Raw genomic sequence first — 26,428 nt, 5'->3', positions numbered from 1 at the left:
ACATAAAAAAGCCAGGCTGGAGTTTGCCAAAACTTACCTGAGAAAGCCTAAAACGTTTTGGAAGAATGTTCTCTGGTCAAATGAGACAAAAGTAGAGCTTTTTGGCAAAATGCATCAACATAGAGTGTACAGGAAAAAAAAGAGGCATTCAAAGAAAAGAACACGGTCCCTACAGTCAAACATGGCGGAGGTTCCCTGATGTTTTGGGGTTGCTTTGCTGCCTCGGGCACTGGACTGCTTGACCGTGTGCATGGCATTATGAAGTCTGAAGACTACCAACAAATTTTGCAGCATAATGTAGGGCCCAGTGTGAGAAAGCTGGGTCTCCCTCAGAGGTCATGGGTCTTCCAGCAGGACAATGACCCAAAACACACTTCCAAAAGCACTATAAAATGGTTTGAGAGTAAGCACTGGAGACTTCTAAGGTGGCCAGCAATGAGTCCAGACCTGAATCCCATAGAACACCTGTGGAGAGATCTCAAAATGGCAGTTTGGAGAAGGCACCCTTCAAATATCAGGGACCTGGAGCAGTTTGCCAAAGAAGAATGGTCTACAATTCCAGCAGAGCATTGTAAGAAACTCATTGATGGTTACCGGAAGCGGTTGTTCGCAGTTATTTTGGCTAAAGGTTGTGCAACCAAGTATTAGGCTGAGGGTGCCAATACTTTTGTCTGGCCCATTTTTGGAGTTTTGTGTGAAATGATCAATGATTTGATTTTTGCTTCATTCTCTTTTGTGTTTTTTCCTTGCAAGCAAATTAAATGAAGATAATAATACCAAAGAATTTGCGATTGTAATCATTTTCAGGAAGAAACTGAGTATTAATTGCAGAATTGCAGGGGTGCCAATAATTTTGGCCACCACTGTATTTGCTGTATGAGGATATTCTCCGCTGCTTCCATTATTTTTGGAGACTTATAAAAAAAACCCTATCAGTAATTTATTATTTTTTTCACCACCTTGGAGGTCCTTGCTTTAAGCTTGCAACCTAATTCCCTGAAATCATCTTTAAGGACTTTCCACCTACCTCTAACTTTGTCATTTGTGCCAATGTGCACCATGACCGCTGGGTCCTCACCAGACCCTCCCAGTTATCTGTCAACCCGATCAGCGATGTGCCGGACTCAAGCGCCAGGTAGGCAGCACTGTTCGACGATCCCTGTCTTTGTGACTGATTATCCTATCTGTTCTCCTAATAATTGAGTCCCCCACTAGCAGCACCTGCCTGGCCTGCCCTGCTCTCCTATTTCCCCCCTTACTGGAGCTGACACTCCTCAGGCTTTCAGAGGATATGCCTTGCTGCAGCAGTGCTACCCCTGTACTGACACCACCCTCATCTGCCAACTTTGCAAACTTATTGGGGTGTGCCAGATCAGGACTAGCCTCCCTGGCACTCTTCCCTCTACCCCCCCTTCTAACTGTCACCCAACTAGTGGCCTCACTGTCCTGCAGCTCCCTACTACCACCCTCCCCCACATCTACCCCAGTGAGCAGCTGCTCAGTGAGCAGCAGACTCCTTTCCATATTGTCAATGGATCTCAGTGTTGCCAGCTGCTCATTTAGATTCAGTACCTGGGCTTCCAAATGCACAACGTGCTCACATCTCGCACAGCAGTATGCACCCACGACCGGCTGTTCAAAGATTGCATACATGTTGCAAGATGTACACTGGATAGCATTGTCAATAATGGAGCTCATTTCCTAATGGGGATTGAACTAGACAGAAATGTTAAGTACGTTAAGAATGGAGTGAGGGAGAGATAAGGGTAAAATCAAATGAATAACGTAAATACATTTGTAATTCCCATTCTTTTTATATAGCCATATGTGACGATGTGTCCCCCTGAGCTAGAACGCTCAATTCTGTATATAGGGAGGCTGTGTGGGGGCTCATGCTGTATATAGGGGGCTGTTTGGGGCCTCATACCATATATAGGGAGGCTATGTGGGGGCTCATGGTGTATATAGGGGGCTATATGAGGGCTCATGCTGTGTAAAGGGAGGCTGTGTGGGGGCTCATACTGTATATAATGGATGTCAGCATACTTAATTCTGTTCAATATTAAGTGATAATATAAATATAAACTAATAATTATAATGGTAATTAATATGCTAATATTAATATTGAGCATAATTAATTTCAGCCTATTGATTCAGCTCTCCACAACAGTTATGGTCTCTCATATGGCCCCTCTGGAAAATTAATTGCCCACCCCTGCTCTAACTAAATGTTACAAGAGAATAAAAGAAATTGCAAAACATTGGATATGTATTGTTATATATTTCAGAATATTATTCCCTTCCATTTACAAGGTATAGCCATGTTTCTGAGTGACAGAATAGACACAAAATACTGAGAGTGACGAGATCTGATGAAGCAGGCAGTAAACAATATTTCAAGTCAATGATTGTTATATTATTCAAATTAAATCGCAAACTGGAATGCAAAAGTTATCCTGGATGATGTGATCTTTAAAACATGTTACAATTTATTTTGTACAGAAAAAAAAGTCTTTATTATGCCTATCATCTCTTTAGCCTAAGTTATCTTCCTCTTGTGGCCTTTTTTCTTTTTTGCTTACTTTTTTCCTGTCACCTAAGCACTCAAGAGTAATACATTTTTTTCATTCTGAAAAATCGGCAATACAGAGCAATACCTTTTTATTGTTCTGAAAAACAAGGAATGGAATGGAATGGGAAAAAAACCCTGAACCAATTACGGCATTTACTGTGTGATAACAATGGCCTCCTATCTTTATTATATAGTTATTCAGGTTTTCTATATTTTACTACTTTAAAAAAATTGAAAACAAATAAAAAAGGATTTGACTTATGAGACCCATAATTGTATTTTTTTTTTTTGTCAGTAGGTGTCACGGGTGTGTCAGAGGTGATAGACAGTCGCGCTGCAATGGTTTACAGGAGATCTCCACGTTTGGCAATGCAGACAGCTGTCTAGATAGGAGGCTGTGTTTAGGACCCAGCGACTACCTCCCTTTAGTTAGGGTGTATATATCCCTGGTGTGTCTAGGTGGGCGTCGCCGGTTATACTCATTTCTACTTGGAATTTGGCTGAAGCAGCATCACGTCCTCTCTGGAGTCTTGAGGTCGTGTGCCCTGTTGGAGTTTCTTCTAAAGCTAAGTTGTAATTCCCCTGTGTTGTCTTCCCCTTTTGTCTTTAGAGTGCTAGTGGAGGTTGACTAGTGCTCATCTCTTTCCACCCCTAACTATAGCCTTACGCCAGGGATAGTAGGGCGAGGCATGTGATCGGCGACAGCTGCAGAGACTGTATAGGGACGTTAGGGGGAGACAGGGTGATGCTAGTCCAGATTAGGAGGTCACCTCTTCCCCCTTTCCCTAGTGTCCGGGCTCCCTTTCCCTTTCCCCTCTGTGTTGCACTCACACCTGGCGTGACATTATAACCGGCCGAGCAAGTTTTGGAAAAAAAAAAAAGAAAAAAAAACGACACTAGATTGACATTTTGTTTTTTTCTTCTTTGTGTGTTTTTGGGTGTGCACCTTTTTTTTTCCTTACTCCCTTTAGTATGGAATCAGTTGCAGAGCTCGCAGAGCAGTTCCCCTGTCTGTCTGTCTGTGGAGGTGAATGACCTTCGCTATGAGGTTCAGCAGCAGTATCAGCGGTTACAGGCCGCCAATGTGGGGGGTCTCTGAAGGTAGGCCTGTTCAGCTTGAACCCAAGGTTGCCCTCCCGGACAGGTTTTCAGGAGGTAGGCACAGGTTTTTTGTGTTTAAGGAGGCATGCAAATTGTATTTCAAGCTTCGTCCCTACTCCTCCAGTAATGAGGAGCAGCGGGTTGGCATTATGATCTCTCTACTGCAGGGAGATCTGCAGTCGTGGGCATTTTCGTTATTTCAGAATTCGGTTTATCTCCAATCTGTGGAGGGATTTTTGAAGCTCTTACCCTCATCTATGATGACCCTGACCGAGTCGCCTTGGCTGCGTCTAAGCCACGTCGCCTTCAGCAGGGGATTCGGTCAGTGGAAACAAATAGTTCGGAATTCCGTAGATGGGCAACCGATTCCAAATGGAATGACTCAGCCCTTAAAAGTCAATTTTGTGAGGGGCAAACGGAAAGGTTGAAAGATGCCTTGGATGTTTATGATACCCCTCAGTCCTTGGAGGCTGCCAAGTCTTTGACCATACATCTGGATAGGCACCTTTGGGATAGACGGGTGTGACCTCCTTCTCCGGGGACTTTGTGTCGGGGATGTGTACCTTTGCCAAGGGAGCGGTCTGGGGGTGAACCAGTACTGGGGGAGGTGGAGGAACCTATGCAATTAAGGGGTGTCTCTACATCATACATCTCCGCGGAGATTCGCAAGAAAAAAGGCGTATTTTTTTTTGTGGGGAAAAGGGACACTTTGTTGGGACCTGTCCTTCAATTCCTAAACAAAAAGAGACTTGATTGACTCTCGGTAGTCTGGAGTTGGATAAACAAGGGGTGCATTTGTGGCCAAACTGCAGTTCCCTATTGGTCCTGACTGCAGAGGTGGTGCTAGAGAGCAAAATTGAAAAAAATTCTGTGTTTGTTGACAGTGGAGCCGGGGTCAGCATGGTTGATGCTGAGTTTGTGAAAACTCATGGTCTCGCTTGCTGTGCTTTATCTGAACCTATTTCCATCTTTGCCATTGACTTGGCGCCACTTGCACAGAAAGCATTTACGCAGACTGTACATAATGTAAAACTGAGGGTGGGGTCAGGTCATTGTGAAATCATCCCTTGCTATGTTTTGGAGAATCTCATGCGGAGTCAACAAGCTGGAAGGTGTCCGCAGTCCTACCTGAGACAACAATTTGACTTGCACAGAGGGAGGACGTATACACTTAAAAACAAATTAGTTCAGTCTCATCCTTGAAAGATAGAATTTATTGTAGAATACGAAATATATTAAATGAAGAAAACTAGCTTTAGAGACACAGGAAAATTCTCTTAAATATTTTATTAAAATACATCATAATCAATGATCCATCTGCACTGTGCTGTCTACTTACATGAGCTGGGCGCTGAACCTCTGTCTTCTAATCAGTTATTGTGGATTGTGAGGTTTATTTCGGCAGATGTCAGGGAAGCCCAGCAAATTGAGAAATGCCCTCTGCCTGACCCGTAACTCTCTAGCTGCATGGCACAGTTATATAACCTTCCACACAAGAGGAACTTGTCAGCTTTTACATAGAAGCAGAAATAGTAAACTATAGAATTTCACTTTGTTTCATGCCAGCCTCCACTATTATCCCTGGCCTTTTATCTTAATGGCAGTTTTCATCAGAATATCATATTTCAAGGGAACTATGACAATAGGGGTAAGTCCACCTTCACTGTTTTAACTATGAATACGATCCAGGCTGCCAGCAAATTACAGGAAGCAACAAAATCTATTGTTCTTATATTAGTGGTATGTAATTTGGTTGTATGCACAGAGGCCTTGTCACCAGCCATTTATTATTTCTATGTGAACACTAAATAAAGTATCTGTACATGTACTACAGTGGCATGTAAAAGTATGGGCACCTGTGACGATACAGCTTAAAATCTTAATTAGCCAAGCGATTAGAATTGATAATCCAAGAGAAATACCTTATTGTGTTTTATTAGAGATTGCTGGCTGTGTTTTAGACCCCGGGTATTCACAGCACCCATGGTCATAATTACTGTTATTGTGATCAGTTAAGCAAGTTGAAGATGAAATGATCTCTAATAGGCCTAAAGATAAAGATTACACGTTTCCTTTGTATTTTAGGCAAAAAATATATATATCGTCATATTTTACATTTTAAAAATTAAAAAAGGAAAATGGGCCGATGCAAAAGTTTGGACACCCTTAGAGATTTGTGTGCTCAGATGACTTTGACCAAGGTTTCAGACCTTAATTAGCCTATTAGGGTTATGGCTTGTTCACTATCATCGTTATGAATGGCCAAGTAATGCAAATTTCCCAGTTTTCTAAAAACCCAGCCTCCTCTAACCGTGTGCTGTAGTGCTAAGATGTTAATGGCCATCAGGAATCCATATTGGTAGCCTGTTTTTAGAGAACCCTTTAAGATATTTCACAGTAACAGTTCAACTTGTTAGTCTTGTACTTTCTGTAATTTTCCCAATACCTGGACTCATAGCTCTATTATCAATGTTTAGTGTGAACGATGCATGTTTATATTCGTTAGCAATATTTGGTGAGAATATGCTGTGTTTATAGAATGGTAAAACATCTGGTACCAGGAGCCTTTGGCATGTTTCATCTCCGGTGATATATTTGATATATTTGTTCGGTGTTAAGTGACATCTGAAGAGCTGGCCACTCAGAAGAAAGATACTATATCGAACAAATAGAACTTGTCAGAATTTGTGTAACATTTGGTTATGCAAGCATTTGTTTTCAATCAAGATATAAGCTAGAGAAGTTTTCAGCTAAGACAGAAGCCTGTTGACCTGTGGACTAAAAGTCGACGCCCTGACGTTGCAGTGTGGATTCATCCCAGGACTTTTCTCTGTCCTCACTGTTTTGCTTCTCACGGCTGATGTTTCCCGGACAGATGATGTATGTTGCTCCTGGTGAAGTTTTTCCTGTATAGTGTGCGCTGTAAGTACTTTACCTTTGTGATTTATATTATGCAAAAGTGTACGCAATATCACACTATTTCCTATTTTCTGCAAATATTTAATTATAATAAAACTGAATCGCCTTCTTTAAAGCCATATCCGAGCCCTTTAAATACTTAGCAAAACATGTGCCAAAAAAAAGCGGCCATGGGTTCTTCTAAGCAGCTGTCTAGCACTCTGAAAATGAAAATGGTGGAGGCCCACAAAGCAGAAGAAGGCTATGAGAAGATAGCAAAGCGTTTTCAAGTTGCCCTTTCCTCAGTTCAAAATGTAATTAAGAAATGGCAGTTAACAGGAATAGTGGAGGTCAAGATAAGGTCTGGAAGACTAAGCAAAATTTCAGTGAGAGCTGCTCATAGGATTGCTAGAGCGGTAAATCAGAACCCCCACTTGACTGCAAAAGACCTTCAGTAAGATTTAACAGACTGTGAAGTTATGGTAAATTTTTCCACTGTTCAGAGACACCTGCACAAATATGGCCTTCATGGAAAAGTCATCAGAAGAAAACCTCTCCTGCGTCTTCACCATAAAATCCAGCATCTGAAATATGCAAAATAATATCTAAACAAGCCTGATGCATTTTGTAAACAAGTCCTGTAGGCCAATGAGGTTGAAATAGAACTCTTTGGCCACAATGATCAAAGGTATGTGTGGAGAAAAAAGGGCAAAGAATTTCAGGAAAAGAACATCTCACCAACCATTATGCATGGAGATGGAACAATCATGCTTTGTGGTTCTGTTGCAGCCTGGGCACGGGGAACATTTCACGGGGAGAGGGAATAATGAATTCAATGAAATTTCAACAAATTCTTGATGCAAACATAACACCATCTTTAAAAAGGTTGAAGTTCAAAAGAAGATGACTTCTACAAATGGATAATGATCCTAAAACACACATCAAAATCCACAATAGACGACCTCAAAAGGCGCAAGCTGAAGGTTTTACTATGGCCATCACAGTCCCTTCACCTGAACATCATTGAAAATCTGTGACTAGACCTCAAAATAGCAGTGCATGCAAGACGACCCAGGAATCTCACAGAACTGGAAGAATTTTCCAAGGAAGAATGGATTAAAATCCCTCAAACAAGAATTGAAAGGCTCTTGTCTGGCTACAAAAAGCGTTTACAAGCTGTGATACTTGCAAAAGGGGATGCTACTAGGTACTAACCATGCAGGGTGCTCAAACATTTGCATCGGCCTATTTTCCTTTTTTTGTAATTTTTAAAATGTAAAAAATGATAATATCTTTTTTTGCCTAAAATACAAAGAAAATGTGTCATCATTAACTTTAGGCCTTTTAGAGATCATTTCATCTTCAACTTGCTTAACTATTCACAATAACAGTAAATTTGACCAGTGACATATACATGCCACTGTATATGTTTAAATAGAAAAGAGACATATTACAATGATCTGTCTATCTACCTATCTATCTATTTACCTATCTATCTATCTATCTATCTATCTATCTATCTAATCTATCTATGTATCTATATATTTATCTATCTATTTATCCTGTCATGTAAAGTTTGGGCACCCTTGGTCAAAATTACTGTTATTGTGAACAGATAAGCAAGTTGAAGATGAAATGATCTCTAAAAGGCCTAAATTTAAAGATTACACATTTCATTTGTATTTTAGGCAAAAAAATATCTTATTTCATCTTTTACATTTACAAAATTACAAAAAGCAAAATGGGCTGATGCAAAATTTTGGGCACCCTGCATGATTAGTACCTTGTAGCACCCCCTTTTGAAAGTATCACAACTTGTAATTGTTTTTTTTTGTAGCCAGACAAGAGTCTTTCAATTTTCTTTGAGGGATTTTCATCCATTCTTCGTTGGAAAATTCTTTCAGTTCTGTGAGATTCCTGGGACGTCTTGCATGCACTGCTATATTAAGATATAGCCACAGATTTTCAATGATGTTCAGATCAGGGGACAGTGAGGGCCAATGTAAAATCTTCAGCTTGCGCCTTTTGAGGTCGTCTATTGTGGATTTTGATGTGTGATTAGGGTCATTACCCATTTGTAGAAGCCATCCTCTTTTCAACTTCAGCTTTTTACAGATGGTGTTATGTTTGCATCAAGAATTTGCTGAAATTTCATTGAATCCATTCTTCCCTCTACCCGTGAAATGTTCCCCGTGCCATTGGCTGCAACACAACCCCAAAGCATGATTGATCCACCCCCATGCTTAATGGTTGGTGAGATGTTCTTTTCCTGAAATTCTGTGCCCTTTTTTCTCTACACATAGCTTTGATCATTGTGGCCACAGAGTTCTCTTTTAAACTCATCGGTCCACAGGGCTTGTTTCCAAAAAGCATCAGGCTTGTTTAGATGTTCTTTTCCATACTTCTGATGCTGAATTTTATGGTGAGGATGCAGGAGAGGTTTTCTTCTGATGACTCTTCCATGAAGGCCATATTTGTGCAAGTGTCTCTGAACAGTAGAACAATGTACCATAACGCCAGAGTCTGCTAAATATTACTGAAGGTCTTTTGCAGTCAAGCGAGGGTTCTGATTTGCCTCTCTAGCTACAAGTAGCTCTCACTGAAATTTTGGCAACTTGAAAACGCTTTGCTATCTTCTTATAGCCTTCTACTGATTTGTGAGTCTCTACCATTTTCATTTTCAGAGTGCTAGGCAGCTGCATAGAAGAACCCATGGCTGCTGTTTTTGGCACAAGGTTAGAGGAGGTTGGGTTATTACAAAGCTGAGAAATTTGCATCATCTGGCCCTCCCTAATGATGATAGTGAACAAGCCATAATCCTAACATTCTAATTAAGGTCTGAAACCTTCAAAGTTATCTGAGCATACAAATCTTCAAGGGTGTCCAAACTTTTGCATTGGCCCATTTTGCTTTTTGCAATTTTTAAAATGTAAAAAATGTAAATTTTCTTTTTAGCTAAAATACAAAGGAAATGTGTCATCTGTAACTTTAGGCCTTTTAGAGATCATTTCATCTTCAACATGCATAACTGTTCACAATAAGGCTATGTGCCCACGATGCGTTTTTTAAGCGTTTCCGCAGCAGCAAAAACGCTGCAGAAATGCTTAAAAACGCATGTTAGAAGGCCTGCCATGGTCCCCAATAATAATACGCATATTCTGTGCACATGCTGCGGAAATTTCCGCTGCGGATTATCTTTGCGGAAAAAAACGCAGCATTACCAATTATTTTGCGGAAGTGCTGCGTTTTTGCCGCCATTGACTTGCATTGGAATGCATGGATTCCGCATCACTACATATGTAGATGCGGAATCCATGCGTTTCAATGTGCGGATGGTACCCGGGTGTGGAGGACAGGAGACTCTCCTCCGGACCCGGGTACCATAGAACCTGTGAAAAAAATAATAAAATAAAAAATAAATGTTATATTTACCTTCTGACGGCCCCCATGCGTTTTTTTCTGCCAGGGAGATGCAGAAAAGCTCAGGAAAAATCCAGAGCATTTCTGCATCGTGGGCTCATAGCCTAACAGTAATTTTGACCAGGGGTGCCTAAACTATTATATGCCACTCTATCTATCTATCTATCTATCTATCTATCTATCTATCTATCTATCTATCTATCTATCTATCTATCTATCTATGTCATCTTTGTCGTTTTTATTCCATAACCATTATCTATACATGTACTTATATTCTTTCTTTTTATACACATAGGCCCTGACTTTGAAAAGTCGCAACATTTTTGCACAGTACGTAGTTGTGAAAAATTTAAGGCTTTTGATGTTTTCAAGCCAGTTTCTAAAATAAGGTAAGCTGGGGTGGGAAGAGGGTGTAATGCCACAATTTATCTAATTCATGACGAGCTGTGGCGTACCTAACACCAGAAATTTTACTCCAGTCCCTCACTAGAGTAAGATTTGTAGCAAGGTGCACACCACTTGTCAGATGCTCCTGATTCATTAAGAGGCATATACCAAACTACAACATTCCCCCCCAACAAGATTGACGGCAATCTTGATGAATCTGGGCTATAGCTCCAATGAGGAAATCTTAAATGCTTTGACAAGGTTTGCAAATATTTATTTTTTATTTTGCCAAAGCATCTAAAATGGATTCTATGTTTCTCAACGGTAACAGACAGCAAAAAAGGACTGTGTAGTCTGATCCTCCCATCATATTCGTTGCCATCAATCCCTATCTAAGCAGGTTGGATACATAGCTAAAGGTAAAGAACTTTTACTTTAAAAAATGTAAGTACCGTATGGAACAACTATTTACATGTCTCAACATTTTATAGTTCAAGGATTTGTTCTGACTCTGCTACTGTTTCAGTGTAATGCAATATAATGCTAAGAATACACACATCAAATTATGGGTGCCATTAGCAGCAAATAATGGAGAATTTCACCTTTGTACATTGGAGTCAATGGAAAACACATTGCTACAAGAGCAATTAGAGTCCAGTCCTGAACGCACTTTAAATAACAGTTTATATACTAAGTACATATCAGCAAGCCAAGAGCCGCTATTATCTCTTGCATGCCGTGTGCTGCTGTACACATAGAAGCAGTCATCCCTGCAGAGCTGATTGCTTGCATCAAAATATACAGCTGAATGTGAGTGACCTTATTGGTCCTAGACAAGTGTAAATTTGTCACCATCTCTAATAGATCTTAATGGGTCAACATTGAGACCTAATAGATATGATATTGTATACAGACAGAGTCTCAGAGTCTGGCATCCCTCTGTTGCCTTGTGTCTCGAGCCCTGTCTATTACTATTATTTCATCAAATCTAGGAGAGTCTAGCTGCAAAACTGAACTGGGACAAATAGGAGGAGAATAAACAAAGTGGATTTTGTAACTCTTTGTGCTAGTGGTGATTCACACACACAAAGTTATGCCACTGGATTTACACCATTGAGTATCATGGGATGCATGTCTGTCATTTTACTGTAAAAATTAACTCAGCATGTTTTGCTATTTTTTCCACTTTTTTGGGTGTAATCAGAACCGGGCCTTTGGAAGCAGATGGAAAGCTAGACTAAGGGATCTTTCGCACATCAATTTATTTGGTGCATATTCTATCTGTTAACTTTGCAGATAGGTCACGGATCCATTACACTGAATGTGACTTTTCACGTGTTTCTACTTTACAGTGTTGCAAATCAAACTTACCAATGCAAGTCAATGGTCCTGTGAAAAGAAAGCGGATAGCGCACAGATGTCATCTGTGTGCTGTCCATTTTTTTACTGTTTAAAAGGGTTGTCTAGCCTTAGTCTACAAGTCTGCAGTCATTCTGTCACGGGGATACTAGATCTGCTTCACCTTCCTTTTAGCAGTGCACGACTTCCTTGTTCTGTTATTGCAAGGGTTAATCATTTCAGTCTATCTCCTGGAGCTCTCATCCTGAATTGTCTCTGCTGTTCTGTGTTGGCCACTCCTCTCAGCAAAAGTCCTGCAGGAGAATGTCCGGCCATCTGTTCATGACCTCAGCTGAAGTGCACTTGGGTTATGCTGCAGGACAATGATCCAAAACACACCAGCAAGTCCACCTCTGAATGGTTTAAGAAAAATAAAATTAAGACTTTGTAGTTGCCTAGTCAAAGTCCTGAATTTAATCCGATTGAGATGCTGTGGAATAACCTTAAAAAGGCGGCTCATGCTTGGAAACCCTCCAATGTGGTTGAATCACAACAATTTTGCAAAGATGAGCAGGCCAAAATTCCTACAGAGCATTGTAAAAGACTCATTGCCAATTATCGCAAACGCTTGATTGCAGTTGTTGCTGCTAAGGGCGGCCCAACCAGTTATTAGGTTTAGAGGGGAATCACTTTTACACACAGTGCCCTGTAGGTTTGGCTTTCTTTCCCTTAATAATAAAGACCTTAATTTAAAAACTGCATTCTTTGCTTACTTCTGTTTTCTTTATTTAAATTTGTTTTGTGATCTGAAACATTTAAGTGTGACAAACATGCAAAAGAATAAGAAATCAGGAAGGGGGCAAACATTTTTTCATACCACGGTATTTATATTATATATATATACTGTATATATATATATATATATATATATATATATATATACATAGCATTGGCCAAAAGTATTGGCACCCTTGAAATTGCTCCAGATAATGAAGTATTTCTCCCAGAAAATTATTGCAATTATGTGTTTTGTTATACACATGTTTATTTCCTTTGTGTGTATTGGAGCAACACAAAATAACAGAGAAAAAAAGGCAATTTGGACATTATTTCACACAAACCCCAAAGATGGGCCGAACAAAATTGTTGGCACCCTCAACTTAACCCCTTTCTGACGTGAGACGTATCCATATATCCTTGTGGCCTGGTACTTATTGACCAGGGACGTATGGATATATCTCAGTGATTTTGCACACACAGAGGCTGTGCGAGGGAAATCTCCGCCGGGTGTCAGCTGATTCTGACAGCTGACACCAGGCACTCAGTGCCAGGAGCGATGTCCGCACCGCTCCCGGCACTTTAACCCGCTAAATGCTGCAACCGCAGCATTTATCATGCAGGCAGAGGTAAGAAAGCCCCTCTACCTTTTAATCGGAGACCCCGCAACATCATTGCAGGGTTCCGATCGTTGCCATGGTGACCCGATGTCCTCATGACAACATCCGGGTCACCAAAGGTTGGAAACTTAGTAGATAATGCGCAGTGCATGATCTTACAAGTTTGCCTGTCAGTGCAGCACAGACTATTTGTATAGTATAGGAATGCTGCTGCATCTCTACATTATACAAGTGATCAGCCTGCACTTAGTGAAAGTCCCCTAATGGGATAAAGTGTAAAAGTAAGAAAAAGTGAAAAAAAGTGCAAAAGAATTGTAAAAAATTTTTTTAAAAAAAATCTGATAAAAATAATAATAAAAAATATATATATTGTACCGATAAATAAATATTTTTATGAAAATAAAAATAAACAAAAAAGTAGACATATTTGGTATTGCCACGTTCGGAACTACCTGAAAAAAAACGATGCTTTATCATCATACAGCTGAACAAAAATTGGAATAAAACGCGATCAAAAAGACGGAATGTAAATAAAAATAGTACCGCTGAAAACGTCATCTTGTCCCGCAAAAAACAAGCCACCATAAAGTTCCATCGGAAAAATAAAATAATTATAGGTCTCAGAATAAAGCAATGCAAAAATAATTATTTTTTCTATAAAATAGTTTTTATTGTGTAAAAGCGCCAAAACATAAAAAAAAGCTATAAATGTGGTACCGCTGTAATTGTACTGACCCGAAGAATAAAGCTGCCTTATCAATTTTACCACACGCGAAACTACAAATAAAAAAAACAATTCCTGAATTGCTGTTTTTTGTTCATTCTGCCTCCCAAAAATCAGAATAGAAAGCGATCAAAAAATATCACATGCCCGAAAATGATACCAATAAAAACGTCAAGTTGTCTTGCAAAAAATAATCGATCACATGACTGTCGGCCGAAATATGGGAAAATTATAGCTCTCAAAATATGGTGATGCGCAATAAAAAGCCTCTTTTAGTGTGTGACAGCAGCCAAACATACAAACCCGCTATAAATATGGTATCAATGTAATCGCACCCCCCCCGAAGAATAAAGTCACCTAATCAATCATACCGCATGAGGAACAGCATAAAAAATATATAAAACCAATTATTCTGCTCTTGATTTGTTCATTTTGCCTCCCATAAATCGCAGAAAAGCTCGGCTCACATTTATCCTGTGCTCTGCGCTGAGCGCTTATGTGGCGCCCCATGGACCGGTTGCCACAGTAGTGTTGCCTCCTTCACCGGAGGTGATATTACGCTTGGAAGCAGGAGGAGCTCCCCACGTCAGGTAAACCCCACATGCACACACAGGTCCTGATCCTTGACCTGAAGGGGGAGCTCTACACCGTATTTTTGGGAGCCGCCTTTTCTGGCTGTGGGGAGGAGTTAGCCAGTGAGTGTGAGAGGGAAGGGAGGGGGAGAAAGCAGCCGAGGGATAAGGAGAAAGTTCTGGGGAGCAGAGATAGCTCACAGGCTGCGGGGACCACAACGGAGAAGCGCAGCAGGCAGGCTTCTAAACCCACCTGACGGGGTGGAATCCGGTTGCTTCCAGGCTGACCGGACCTTCCTGGACCTAGTGGCTAGTGCCGCGGACTCCACAGCTTTCTCTGCAGTAAAGGTAACCAGACTGCATTCCTCGAGTCTGTCTTCTTCTTCTGCGCCTCCCCGCAGCTGTGCTACTACTGCTACTATCATCACTGCTGCCGCCCTGCTCTCTGCACCCTGTTTCCCCTGCTGCCATCCTTCATATAAGCTTTCTCAATCCCTGGGAGCCCGCTTCACCCATGGGAAGTGTTTCATCCCAGCTGCTATACCATCTATCCCATAGGGTCCACACAGCAGCGCTGGTCATCCCTGACAAGGCACCACAGGTGGCGTCACATAAAGACTACGAATCCCCTGTAAATACTCCCTTCATCTGCTCGGCTGGGGCCACGGAGCTGGGCCACTGCCACCGTGACCTCACTGGAAGACTGCCGGCCCGGCTACCGAGTACCCTAGGCCCTTATGGCCGCTGCACTTACAGAGGGTATTTTGATGCTTAACTATATACTATCTAAATTGATACAGACTTAGTCTTGGATATCTATTTATTGTATGTGCTTATGAAATGTCATACAGGTATTGATGACGCGCCCCCAGGGCAGTGGGGTACTCGGTGTCCGGGCCTATGGATGCTGGGGGGGGGATATGTCACAGTGGCTGGCCCGGTCCGTGGCCCAAGGCGGTCAACAAAAAGGGGATAGTTTATATGGGATTTGTAGCTTGATCGTGACGCCACCTGTGGTTTCTGGTAATTTGTACCAGCGCTGCTGCAGACCTCTGAGGCAGTTGATAGGGCAGCTAGGATGGAACAGCTCCCCACAGGTGGAGCGGGCCTCAGGGCAGTGTAGAGTTTGATGGTGGGTGGTGATGCTGGGGCTTGTAGTGCAGTCGGGATGGCGCAGCTGAAATAACTGACGGAGGCAGTGGAGTGCAGTTATCCGAGTTTTACTCACAGTTCTTGTTCAAGGTTCTCAGGTACACTGTACGGTTGTCCGCCTCCACATCGCACTGCGTCTAACAGGCCAGGGGTTCAGCACTTTCTCAGATATATCAGGAGTGCTTGACGGAACCCCGCATTCTTTATGTTCCTTACTAGACCGACTTCTCACGCTGGGTCTTCTCCCTCCTGCCGTGCGCTTCCCCACACACAGTCCCGATCGGGTGCTCTGAAGTCACTATGTGCAACCTGGAGTTCCCGGACCTACTTGATGCCCTTCACAGTGACTATGGTGAGACTGTGGCAACTGCACCATGGAAGTGCAGAAGCCTCCGGTTTTTCCAGCTGAGACCTGGAGTAACACGGCTGGTCCAGGGGCCGATCCCCTTCTTGCGGCCTGATCCCTCTGACACCTGGCAGATTCGAAGCATACGGGTGCCGTCCTGCACTCACCGTACCCCCTGGGATCCCTTTTATAAAACGGAGCCTTTCTCCTCTGCTCCCCTCCTGGGCCCCTATCACTAGGCCCCACTTGTGGAGCAGAGCTCCTGACGAGACTCTGCTCCCCTCCTTTCCTTACTACTCACTGACTGTCCTCTCTCTGTCCTGCCACCCTAAGATGGCATCCCTTTATATACCTCCTACAATGGTGCTCCCCTACTCTACATCCTCCACCCACACCCACTACTGGTTCCCCCCACTCCAGCCAGGGACAAGGCTCAGCAGGAACACAGTGCATCTTGCCCTTCCAGCCGGCCTGGAGCAGTGTAGTGTTGAATGCGGGTGTTGGGATTCCGGGCAGTACGCCATCCTTCCCTGAGAGAAGGAGACACCACACCTCTGGGTGAGGTGCAGTACCTCTGTGACGACTGAACCCTCAGGGGCGTCACATTGACTTGCAATAATTTGTATTTATTGTATGTACTTATGAAATGCCATATTGATATTGATTTGCATGCAATAATGTGCATTTATATAATGGCATCTATAATTATCTACATGTCATAAGGCTATATGTAGACCACACTGCCCATTATTTTAATTGGGTCTTTTTTAGGGGCAGAATAATGAATTTTTAAAAAAGTTTTCTGTTTGCTGTGTTGAATAAAGTACCAAATATAATAAACTACTGTATGATTACTTCATGTGACTTTTATAATATAACAAAGGGAGGAATTGTTGTTTCTGACTTGATTGGGTTACTCCTTATGTATAGCTAATGGATCTATATATCCTTTTTTTTCTAATTAAATTTGGAGTCCAGAGTAACCCTTCTGCCTCATTATAGTGAATGGATCCCATTGTGGTTCATCTGAATCACGTCACTCTGAGATTTAGATGGAAACCCCGATATAAGTGCTCAGCGTAAAGCGCAGGATAAACGTGATCCAAAGTGTTATGTAAAATGTTCCCAACAAAAGCTTCAACTTAATCCACAAGAAAAGCAAGTCTCCACTCAGGTCCATCATCAGTTATTGGAAATATAAGGGATTCCACATTACTGGTAGCAAAAAAAGGCTCTGGAAAAGCAAATTCTGCGCTCCCAAATCCAAATGCCCCCCCCCCCCCCTCCCTGCCTTCTGAGCTCCAGTGTGTGCCTAAACTGCAGTTAGCATCCACATCTTTGGAATTTCTGTAGCAATGAGAGCCTGCCTAATTTACAGGCGCTTGTCTCCAGAAGCACGAGCTGGGCACAAAGACCCATGAATTCAAAATTGTCACTACACCTGTAGATAAATTCCTAAGGGAGTTTAATTTTCAAAATAGGGTCACTTGAGGGGGGATTCTGCTATTCTAGTTTGCATACTATTTTCAAAAAATCTGCGCTCCAAAGGCAAATAGCACTCCGTTCCTCCTGAGTCTCACCGTATGGCTAAACAGTGCTGTACAGCCACATATGGGGTATTTCTACATTCAGCAGATATTGTGGGACAAATTTGGGTGGAATTTTACCCATCTCCCAGTGTGAAAATGTAAAATCTGGGGCTAAAACCAAATTTTGGTGGTAAAAATGTAATTCTTTTTTTCTTCACTGCCTAATGATATAAAATTCTGTGATCCACCTGTGGTGTCAATATGCTCACAGCACCCCTTCCATTGTTTAGGCACATTAGGGGCTTTCCAAACACGACATGGTGCCCGCTAATTATTCAAGCAAATTTTACATTCAAAAAGTCAAATGGCGCTCCTTCCCTTCTGAGCCCTGCCATGCGCCCAAACAATGGTTTTCTCCCACATATGGGGTATCGGCTTACTCAGGAGAAATTGCACAACGAATGGTATGGTGCAATTTCTCCTGTTACCCTTATGAAAATGCAAAATTTGGGTCTGAAACCATTTTTGCGGGGAAAACGTGAAAATATTATTTTTACGGCTTAATGTTATAAACTTCTGTGAAGCACTTGGGGGTTCAAAGTGCTCACCACACATAGACAAGTTCCCTGAGGGGTCTAGTTTCAAAAATGGTGTCACATGTGGGCGATTTCCACTGTTTAGGTACATCAGGAGCTCTCCAAATGCAGTATGGCGTCCGCTAATTATTCAAGCAAATTTTTCATTCAAAAAGTCAAATGGCCGTCCTTCCCTTCCAAGCCATGCCGTGCACCCAAACAGTGTTTTTCCCCCACATATAGGGTATCGGTGTGCTCAGGAGAAATTGCACAACAAATTTTGTGGTCCATTTTTCCTGTTACCCTTGCAAAAATAAAAAAATTGGGTTCTAAAGTAAAATTTTTGTGAAAAAACTTAAATGTTCATTGTTTTCTTCCACATTACAAAAATTCCTGTGAAGCACCTGAAGGGTTAATAAACTTCTTGAATGTGGTTTCGAGCACCTTGAGAGGTGCAGTTTTTAGAATGGTGTCACTTTTGAGTATTTTCTATCAGAAAGGCCCCTCAAAGTCATTTCAAATGTGATGTGGTCCCTAAAAAAATGGTTTTGTAAATTTTGTTGGAAAAATTAGAAATCACTGGTCAACTTTTAACCCTTATAACTTTTACAAAATTGCACTGATGTAAGGTAGGCATGTGAGAAATGTTATTTATTAACTATTTTGTGTGGCATATCTCTCTGATTTAAGGACATGAAAATTAAAAGTTTTAAAATTGCGAAATTTTCGCCAAATTTGATTTTTTTCACAAATAAATGCCAGTCATATCAAACAAATTTTACCACTATCTATATGTCACAAAAAAACAATCTCAGAATCACTGGGATCCGTTGAAGTGTTCCAGAGTTATTACCTCATATAGTGACACTGGTCAGAATTGTAAAAATTGGCCTGGTCATTAACGTGAAAACAGCCTTCAGGGGTAAAGGGATTAATATTTGGTTGCACGCCCTTTGGAATAAATAACTTCAATCAATTGCTTCCTATAACCATCCACAAGCTTCTTACACCTCTCAACTGGAATTTTGGACCACTCTTCTTTTGCACACTGCTCCAGGTCTCTCATATTTGAAAGGTGCCTTCTCCCAACAGCAATTTGAAGATCTCATCCCCAGGTATTCAATGGGATTTAGATCCGGACTCATTACTGGCCACTTCGGAACTCTCCAGCGCTTTGTTTTCACCCATGTCTGGGTGCTTCTTGAAGTATGTTTGGGGTCATTGTCCTGCTGGAAGACCCATGACCTAGGACGCAAACCCAGCTTTCTGACACTGGGCACAACATTGCGATCCAAAATCCTTTGGTAATGTTCAGATTTCATGATGCCTTTCATACAGTCAAGGCACCCAGTGCCTGATACAGCAAAATAACCCCAAAACATCTTTGAATCTCCACTATATTTGACTGTAAGTACTGTGTTCTTTTATTTGTAGGCCTCATTCCTTTTTCAATAAACAGTTGCTTGTAGACTGTGAGCCCTTGCGGGCAGAGTCCCCTCTCCTCCTGTACCAATTTGCGGTTGCGTTTTTGTTCAAGATTTTTGTAATTGTTTTTGCTATGCATACCCCCTTTTTCACATGTAAAGCGCCATGGAATAAATGGCGCTATGATAATAAATAATAATAATAATGATGTGCTTTACCAAAAAACTCTCTCTTGGTCTAATCTGTCAACAATATAGAGATAACCATGGTACTACTGTATAATGGTGTAGAAGTAGGACCTCTTGGCAATCAGAGTAGATGAAATTAAACAAATAATTTAATATGAAATCTAACATTCTAGGTTCACAAACTTTTCAGTCTACATTAGATCTTCCTAAGTGTGCCTATTGTCCAAATGAAAAGATATCATATTGTGTTTTGTCCCCTAGGTCAGCCGGGAAGCGCTGAACGCAGTGTCCACTGCTGTTTCAAACAACTTCTATTTTTTTGTGTTGTTCCAATACACAAAAAAGGTAATAAACGTCTATAACAAAACGTGTAATTGTGGCAGCTTTAATTATATAAGCTATTTTGGTTGCTAAATAAAACATTAGTAAATCGTTTTAACCAATAAACAGCAGAAAAACATTTTCCATAGAAATACAGAAGAAAGCAATCTATCTTCTAGTGATTTTTATTTTTGGGAATGGATGAGACCTTCACAGCTAAGCCTATGTCATGAATTCAGTTCAGTAAATTATGAGTTAATATTCACATCTTATAGACCGCATCAAGGACAATCATTTTGCTGTGTTTTGAGCACAGGATGTCTGAGACAGAAATGGAAATAAAAGTATAGGCATTAAAATTGAACAGAAACATCCCAATGGGATCATAGACTCAGACTTATGAGAAGCACAAGTCAAATTGCATTTCTGCAAACACAGCCTTCTCTGGTATCTTACTGCTAGACTCTCATGGACAGCCACTGATTAAAGTGAAGCTTGTCTCTAATCCTTCCTGTGTTCTTCAATGTTCTTCGTGAGGTGACCATTTGTCAATTGAGGAGACACTGAGATCCCATGAAATTGGAGGCACACAACGAATTAACCCTAAAAATGTCAGCGTAGAATCCAATGTTTTATGGTAAAGATTATGGGATGCACTGGACCGTAATAGGATCAATGAAACAACTCAGGCTCCTTGTGCTAGGACTGATGGGATCCTAAGTCAGGGGAGTGAGATGTAGTCACACTGCAAAGCTAGAGGTCCACTACATATCGTGTCATTTGTATAGGGATAAAAAGACGTATGGACCCTTCCAGATGCTGGCACAATATCAGCCCACTGGGGTATAGCATTAGCCAAGTAGAGGTGTTAAATGTTAAATTTCATATTTAATATGTCTCTCCTCCTATAGACAGTTAACTCTATCTCCTAATCATAACAATAGTGGACTGTGACTCACAAAGTGCCAAAGATTAGAGATCCAGATTTATATGTTTATTTTACTTGCTCATATGACACCCCTAGTGCCACAGCGCTTTACAGACATTATCATCACTGTCCCCATTGGGGCTCACAATCTACATTCCCTATCAGTATGTCTTTGGAGTGTGGGAGGAAACCAGAGAACCCGGAGGAAACCCACACAAACACGCGGCAAACACCCCAGTGCTGCAAGGCGGCAGTGCTAACCCTAAGCCACCCTAGAGGGACCTAGAGCTCTAAATCCTGGGGCCAAAATGAGATGCTTGGTGAGTAGAATAAATGTGTAGAAAATTGTACAGGGAGAACAGGGGCTTATAAATCTTCACAGCCATATGGGGCTTTGTATAATATATCACAATTAGATCTGACTGACATAATTGATGACTTTAAGGCCTCAGTCAGACATAAGTGTTTTTCACAAACGCAAAAAAAAAAAAAAGTATACGTGTAACCAGTGTTTTGAACCCAAGTGTTGTCAGTGTTTGGTTAGTGTGTCATCAGTGAATTACAAACCTTCTTCTAACCTTTACAACATGGACAGCACATGAACTATACACTAATGCCATCTATGTGCTGTCTGTGATTTTCATGGACCTATAGACTTGTATTGGTACTTTTCATCCAAGCTGCTGGTAAAAAACAGACGTCTCCATGATTTTTGCCCGGTGTGTGAAAAACTCACACATGTGAACAGCACCATAAACTATAATGGGTACATGTTCTAGCCATCAAAATCACACATAGAACATATACGTGACATCTGGATGAGGCCTAAGAGGCTTATGGCAAGAAACTTATTAATAGCAACCAACACTTACTTAGGGTGTAGCTGGTAATTTTAGGGAGCTACTATTTCTTGGAATTAGGTCCTTAGTGTAGCCCTTGACCTATCGAAGGTTTGCGTTCATAACACATTAATTCCAATGCCTCTGATCTAAACCTGTACGGAAAATATTATTATTTTCATTGAAAAATTGGACTGTAGTAATGACATTGATAACAATAGAGATGGTGGAATGTCTTTCCTTCAAGTCCCCAACTTGTAGATGCATCAGAAATGTCTAAGATGGGAATAACCCTTTAAATTAGGAAGTCCTCTGTCATAAAACCATATTATAAATGTAAAGTAGGTGGTGACCCTTTGGAATTCTTTCAAGTTTATTAGATCGACCCTGTTTCCTGTAACCGTGTACATGTAAATAGCTGAGCGCAAAAAATGGAAATATAATGATAAAACCTCTTTGACTTACTGTATGTAGTTTCCTCGACTTGTGGTGCATATTCATATTGTATCAATATATGAGTCAATGTATATGATTATCTTGTAAGTGATAAAGCTCCACAACACTGAAATATCATATCACCTGCTGTAATCCCAGAGCTGTCAGCTGCTATTCCTCTCTCTATCACACATACCGGCTTATCAGAAACTATTTTTCTACTTTCACTTTAATAGTCCCGCAATACCGTGACCTCTGGCTCCACTGAACTTTCCGGCACACAAGTCTATATATCAAATACAAGTTCTCCGATCCCACATAACAATTCAGTCGAGTTAGTGGGAATTGGATTGGCAGCCAGTGGAAGAAATACATATATTTTTTGCTCTTCTTTTTTTATTGTTTAACCTTTTCAGTTTGTGTTACCCAAGACAAGTCAGCAGTAGAAGATTGTGTTATAACGGTGATTTCCTCTCGCATTAGGAAGAGAAAAAACATTTATGTCCTACTGATGTAGACTTGTCATCTGCAAATAAGATAACACAAGTATTAGATAAGACGTCTATCCTCAGTAATTCATAAGAGGGAAAAATGTAGACATGAAGTTTAAAGGTACTGGTTTGTATACATCCTGATGACCGTGGTAGATCACACACAATTTTTGGAAATGTAGGTAATCAACATTTGAAAAGTTGTTTCTGGTGGTTCTCATACCTTGCAACCAAACAATATTAGAGCTCCATACAGCTGGTATGACCGTATAATATGGCATTGATAAAAGTGTAATAACCATAGTGCCCTTTATAGCAATGTTAGCCATATTGAACTCTACAACAAAGTCAGTCACAGTGCCCACTATAACAAAGTCAGTCACAGTGCCCCCTATACACTATGACACCAGTACTGTTTTTTCATGTATGTGTTTAAACACGGACGTGTGAAGGAGGCCTTAATCAGGTTTTTATATTAAATGTATTTTTTTTTTTTTGTTAATTTTTTTTTAATTTTTCATATCATGATTTGTATTAAAAATCTGAAGACTTGAAATTTTCAAACTGTCTGCTAGGATAATTCTAGACTTCTACTTCCTCCTTCTGTCAAGGAATGCGCATGCACATTAGCAGCCATAAACTGACTCAGACCTGGCATCACTTTCCTGCCAGCCAGAACTGAATTTCCATCTTGTACAACCACTTCAAGTCATTTTAGGTATATTTTGACAACCCAAGCTTATTTCTTGCAATCAAACTGTTAGGCATAACATACCAGTATTTCTGACTACATAGGCTATATTTAATTATTAAATAACTGGGTATAAATGTGCAATGTCACTTTTTGTCTGTATTACAGTGAACCTCTTAAAGGGAATGCGTTATCAGAAAATGACTTATTGTTTGAATTCAGTTTTTGTGTTAAATGTATTTTTTAAAAATATTTTACTTTTTTTTCTCATAACACAATCTACATGAAAAATAAGCCTTGCAATTTTCACGCTGGCTACTGGGCTACTGGGGCTATTTTAGTCTATAACTCCCTGTTGTTTTAAAAATTCACATGTACATTAGCAGCATTAGACTGACCGTGACCCTCTGATCCATCTAATAAGTGTGTGCAGAGATTAATGTGAAGGGAGGAGAAGCAGGAGGATAAAACAGCCATTCTTACCAATACCTGGTCACATTACTAAGGCATTGCAGGATGCAGCAGCACTGTGATAAAGCGGGAGGCAAGCACAGGTGCAAAATACTTATGAATAACCACGCACACGTCTACTGTCCATGGGGGCGGCAGTTCCAAATGCACACAGATAAGGCTAATATAAGCGCTGTGACTGTATAATTGCTATATGCTGTAATTTGCTTTTAATTTTAATATTAGGACAAGGAGGACCCTTGATGCGGATGGCAAGCTTTCATATTTTGGCCAAAATAAAATATCAACTATGACCTCATATATTTTTTTCATGTTTGCAGAATGCAGCTAGGCGCTGTAAATGTGGTGAATTGGGATGTCTGTCCCTATGGGTGCACTTATAGAGTGCCGGGCAACCAGCCTGATCTAATAGTATTGGCGTGACCAATAAGCTGTAAACTGGCATGGTGAATAAAGAGAAAATTTCAGCTCACCCCTGAGATGTAATCCCAGTCTGGCATGGAGCACGGCGTCCTCGCTGCTGCACAGCGCCTGGGTCAATGAGGAAGTGAACACACCGGGCAATTAATTAAAATTCAACAATCTTTATTGGAAAATCCTTTTAAAAACTTGTGTAAAAGACAAAAAATGGACATCTCAGACAACAAAGCTTATATCATGGGGTGGTGTGTATAAAATATTGTGCCATACGCGTTTCGAGTGAAAAATCTTGAACACTGGCAATGAAAAAAATATTCTGAACTGGACTTAAGTATACTAACAAATAATCATGGATACAAAAAAACACATGAAAACAATCAAGAAAATACCAATCACACAGAAGACTAGACTGAATATATGAAAAGAAAAAGGGGAAACAAAACAAAAAATATACCCTGGAAAAAGTGAATAAGAAATATGTAATACAATACATATGAACAACTATGTGCGTATACATGTATACATATGAGGAAGTGCTAGAGAAAACTTGTACAAATAAGGGCAGAAAATATCCCAAAGGAAAAAGAGAGAAAAGGGGAAAAAAAAATGCAGACAATAAATATGTGCATGAATAAATTTCCAATAAACATTAACTGCAGAAAAAACAAAAAAAATAATATATATATATATATATATATATATATATATATATATATATATATAAAATAAATATTTATATTAAATAAATAAATAAATGCAAATTATCCTTTTTCTCCTTTCTCTCTTTCCTTTTGGACTCAGTATTATGCTTTTTTGATAGTGTAACATAATTTCTCATCTGAGATTTAGTCCTAATGGAGCATATGTGTTGAGAGATAAAAAAAAAAAAGATAAAAAAAAAATTAATTAATTAATTTAAACAAAAGCCATCCGGTGAAACGGCGTTGGAGATGGTGGGGCCTAGCCATATCGTATTTATATTGAAGTTATCCCCTTCTATGTGTTTAATTGAGCACCTTTAATGCATTTTTAGCACCCTTTTACATATATATATATATATATATCCACTGTGATTTGATTTATTTATTTCTGGGCTGCTATTATATTGTATTCGTTTGCACTATGCACCTTAACACATAGTTTGGATTTGCTATTTATATTTTTCCCTATATTGATCTATGCCTCACAACAAATGAACTATTGGGTATTTACTATATATCCCTGAGTCTGTCTTCCTGTAATTATGTTTTTTGATTTATGTGTGTATTTTTTTATATAAATTTATTAAATGAATAATTTTAAAATGATTGAGTGGTTTTTCATAGTTTTTTTGAGAGAGTCTTGGTTGTCATTAAGGTAAGCGATGAAATTTGGAATCTCTGATACCGCCCCGTCCCAGACAATGATCATATCATCTATAGCATATAGTTTTATTGAAGATGAGAATGGATTATGGATAAATTGGCACTACACTTATCTGTATGACGGGCACCTTACAGTGGCATGGAAATGTTTGGGCATCCCTGGTCAAAATTCCCGTTATTGTGAACAGTTAAGCAAATTGAAGATGAAATGATCTCTAAAAGGCCTAAAGTTAAAGATGACACATTTCATTTGTATTTTAGGCAAAACATTTTTTTTTTTCATTTTAAAAATACAAGAAGTAAATTGGACCGATACAAAAGTTTGTGCACCCTGCATGGTTAGTACGTAGTAGCACCTTCTTTTGAAGTATCACAGCTTGTAAATGCTTTTTGTAGCCAGACAAGGGTCTTTCAATTCTTGTTTGAGGGATTTTCATACATTCTTCCTTGGAAAATTCTTCCAGTTCTGTGAGATTCCTGGGTCGTCTTGCATGCACTGCTATCTTCAGGTCTAGCCACAGATTTTCAATGATATTCAGATCACGGGACTGTGAGGCGCAGGGCAGGAGGGCGAGAGCCAGCGCAAAGAGATGACCCGGGAAGGTACACAAGAAGGGGGTCCCGATCAAGTGCACCCAAGTTATCCAAGAGTTGGCTGGATCACTTCACTCGGTGGGCTGTTACAACATGGCTAGCAGTTGTAACCTGGAGCACCGTAAAAACTGTGAGTAAAAACTTGAAGACTGCACCCCGCTGTGACCTTGACTTAATTGCTGCGTCACCTGCCTTGCACTACACCACCAACATCAAAAATCACCTATTTAACTGCCATAGGGCCTAGCCC

The sequence above is a fragment of the Phyllobates terribilis genome, unplaced genomic scaffold (assembly GCF_046119375.1).
Source record: "Phyllobates terribilis strain yellow unplaced genomic scaffold, ASM4611937v1 Scaffold_13__5_contigs__length_258822181, whole genome shotgun sequence".
Lineage (NCBI taxonomy): Eukaryota > Metazoa > Chordata > Amphibia > Anura > Dendrobatidae > Phyllobates > Phyllobates terribilis.
Note: the sequence above shows the minus strand (reverse complement) of the source record.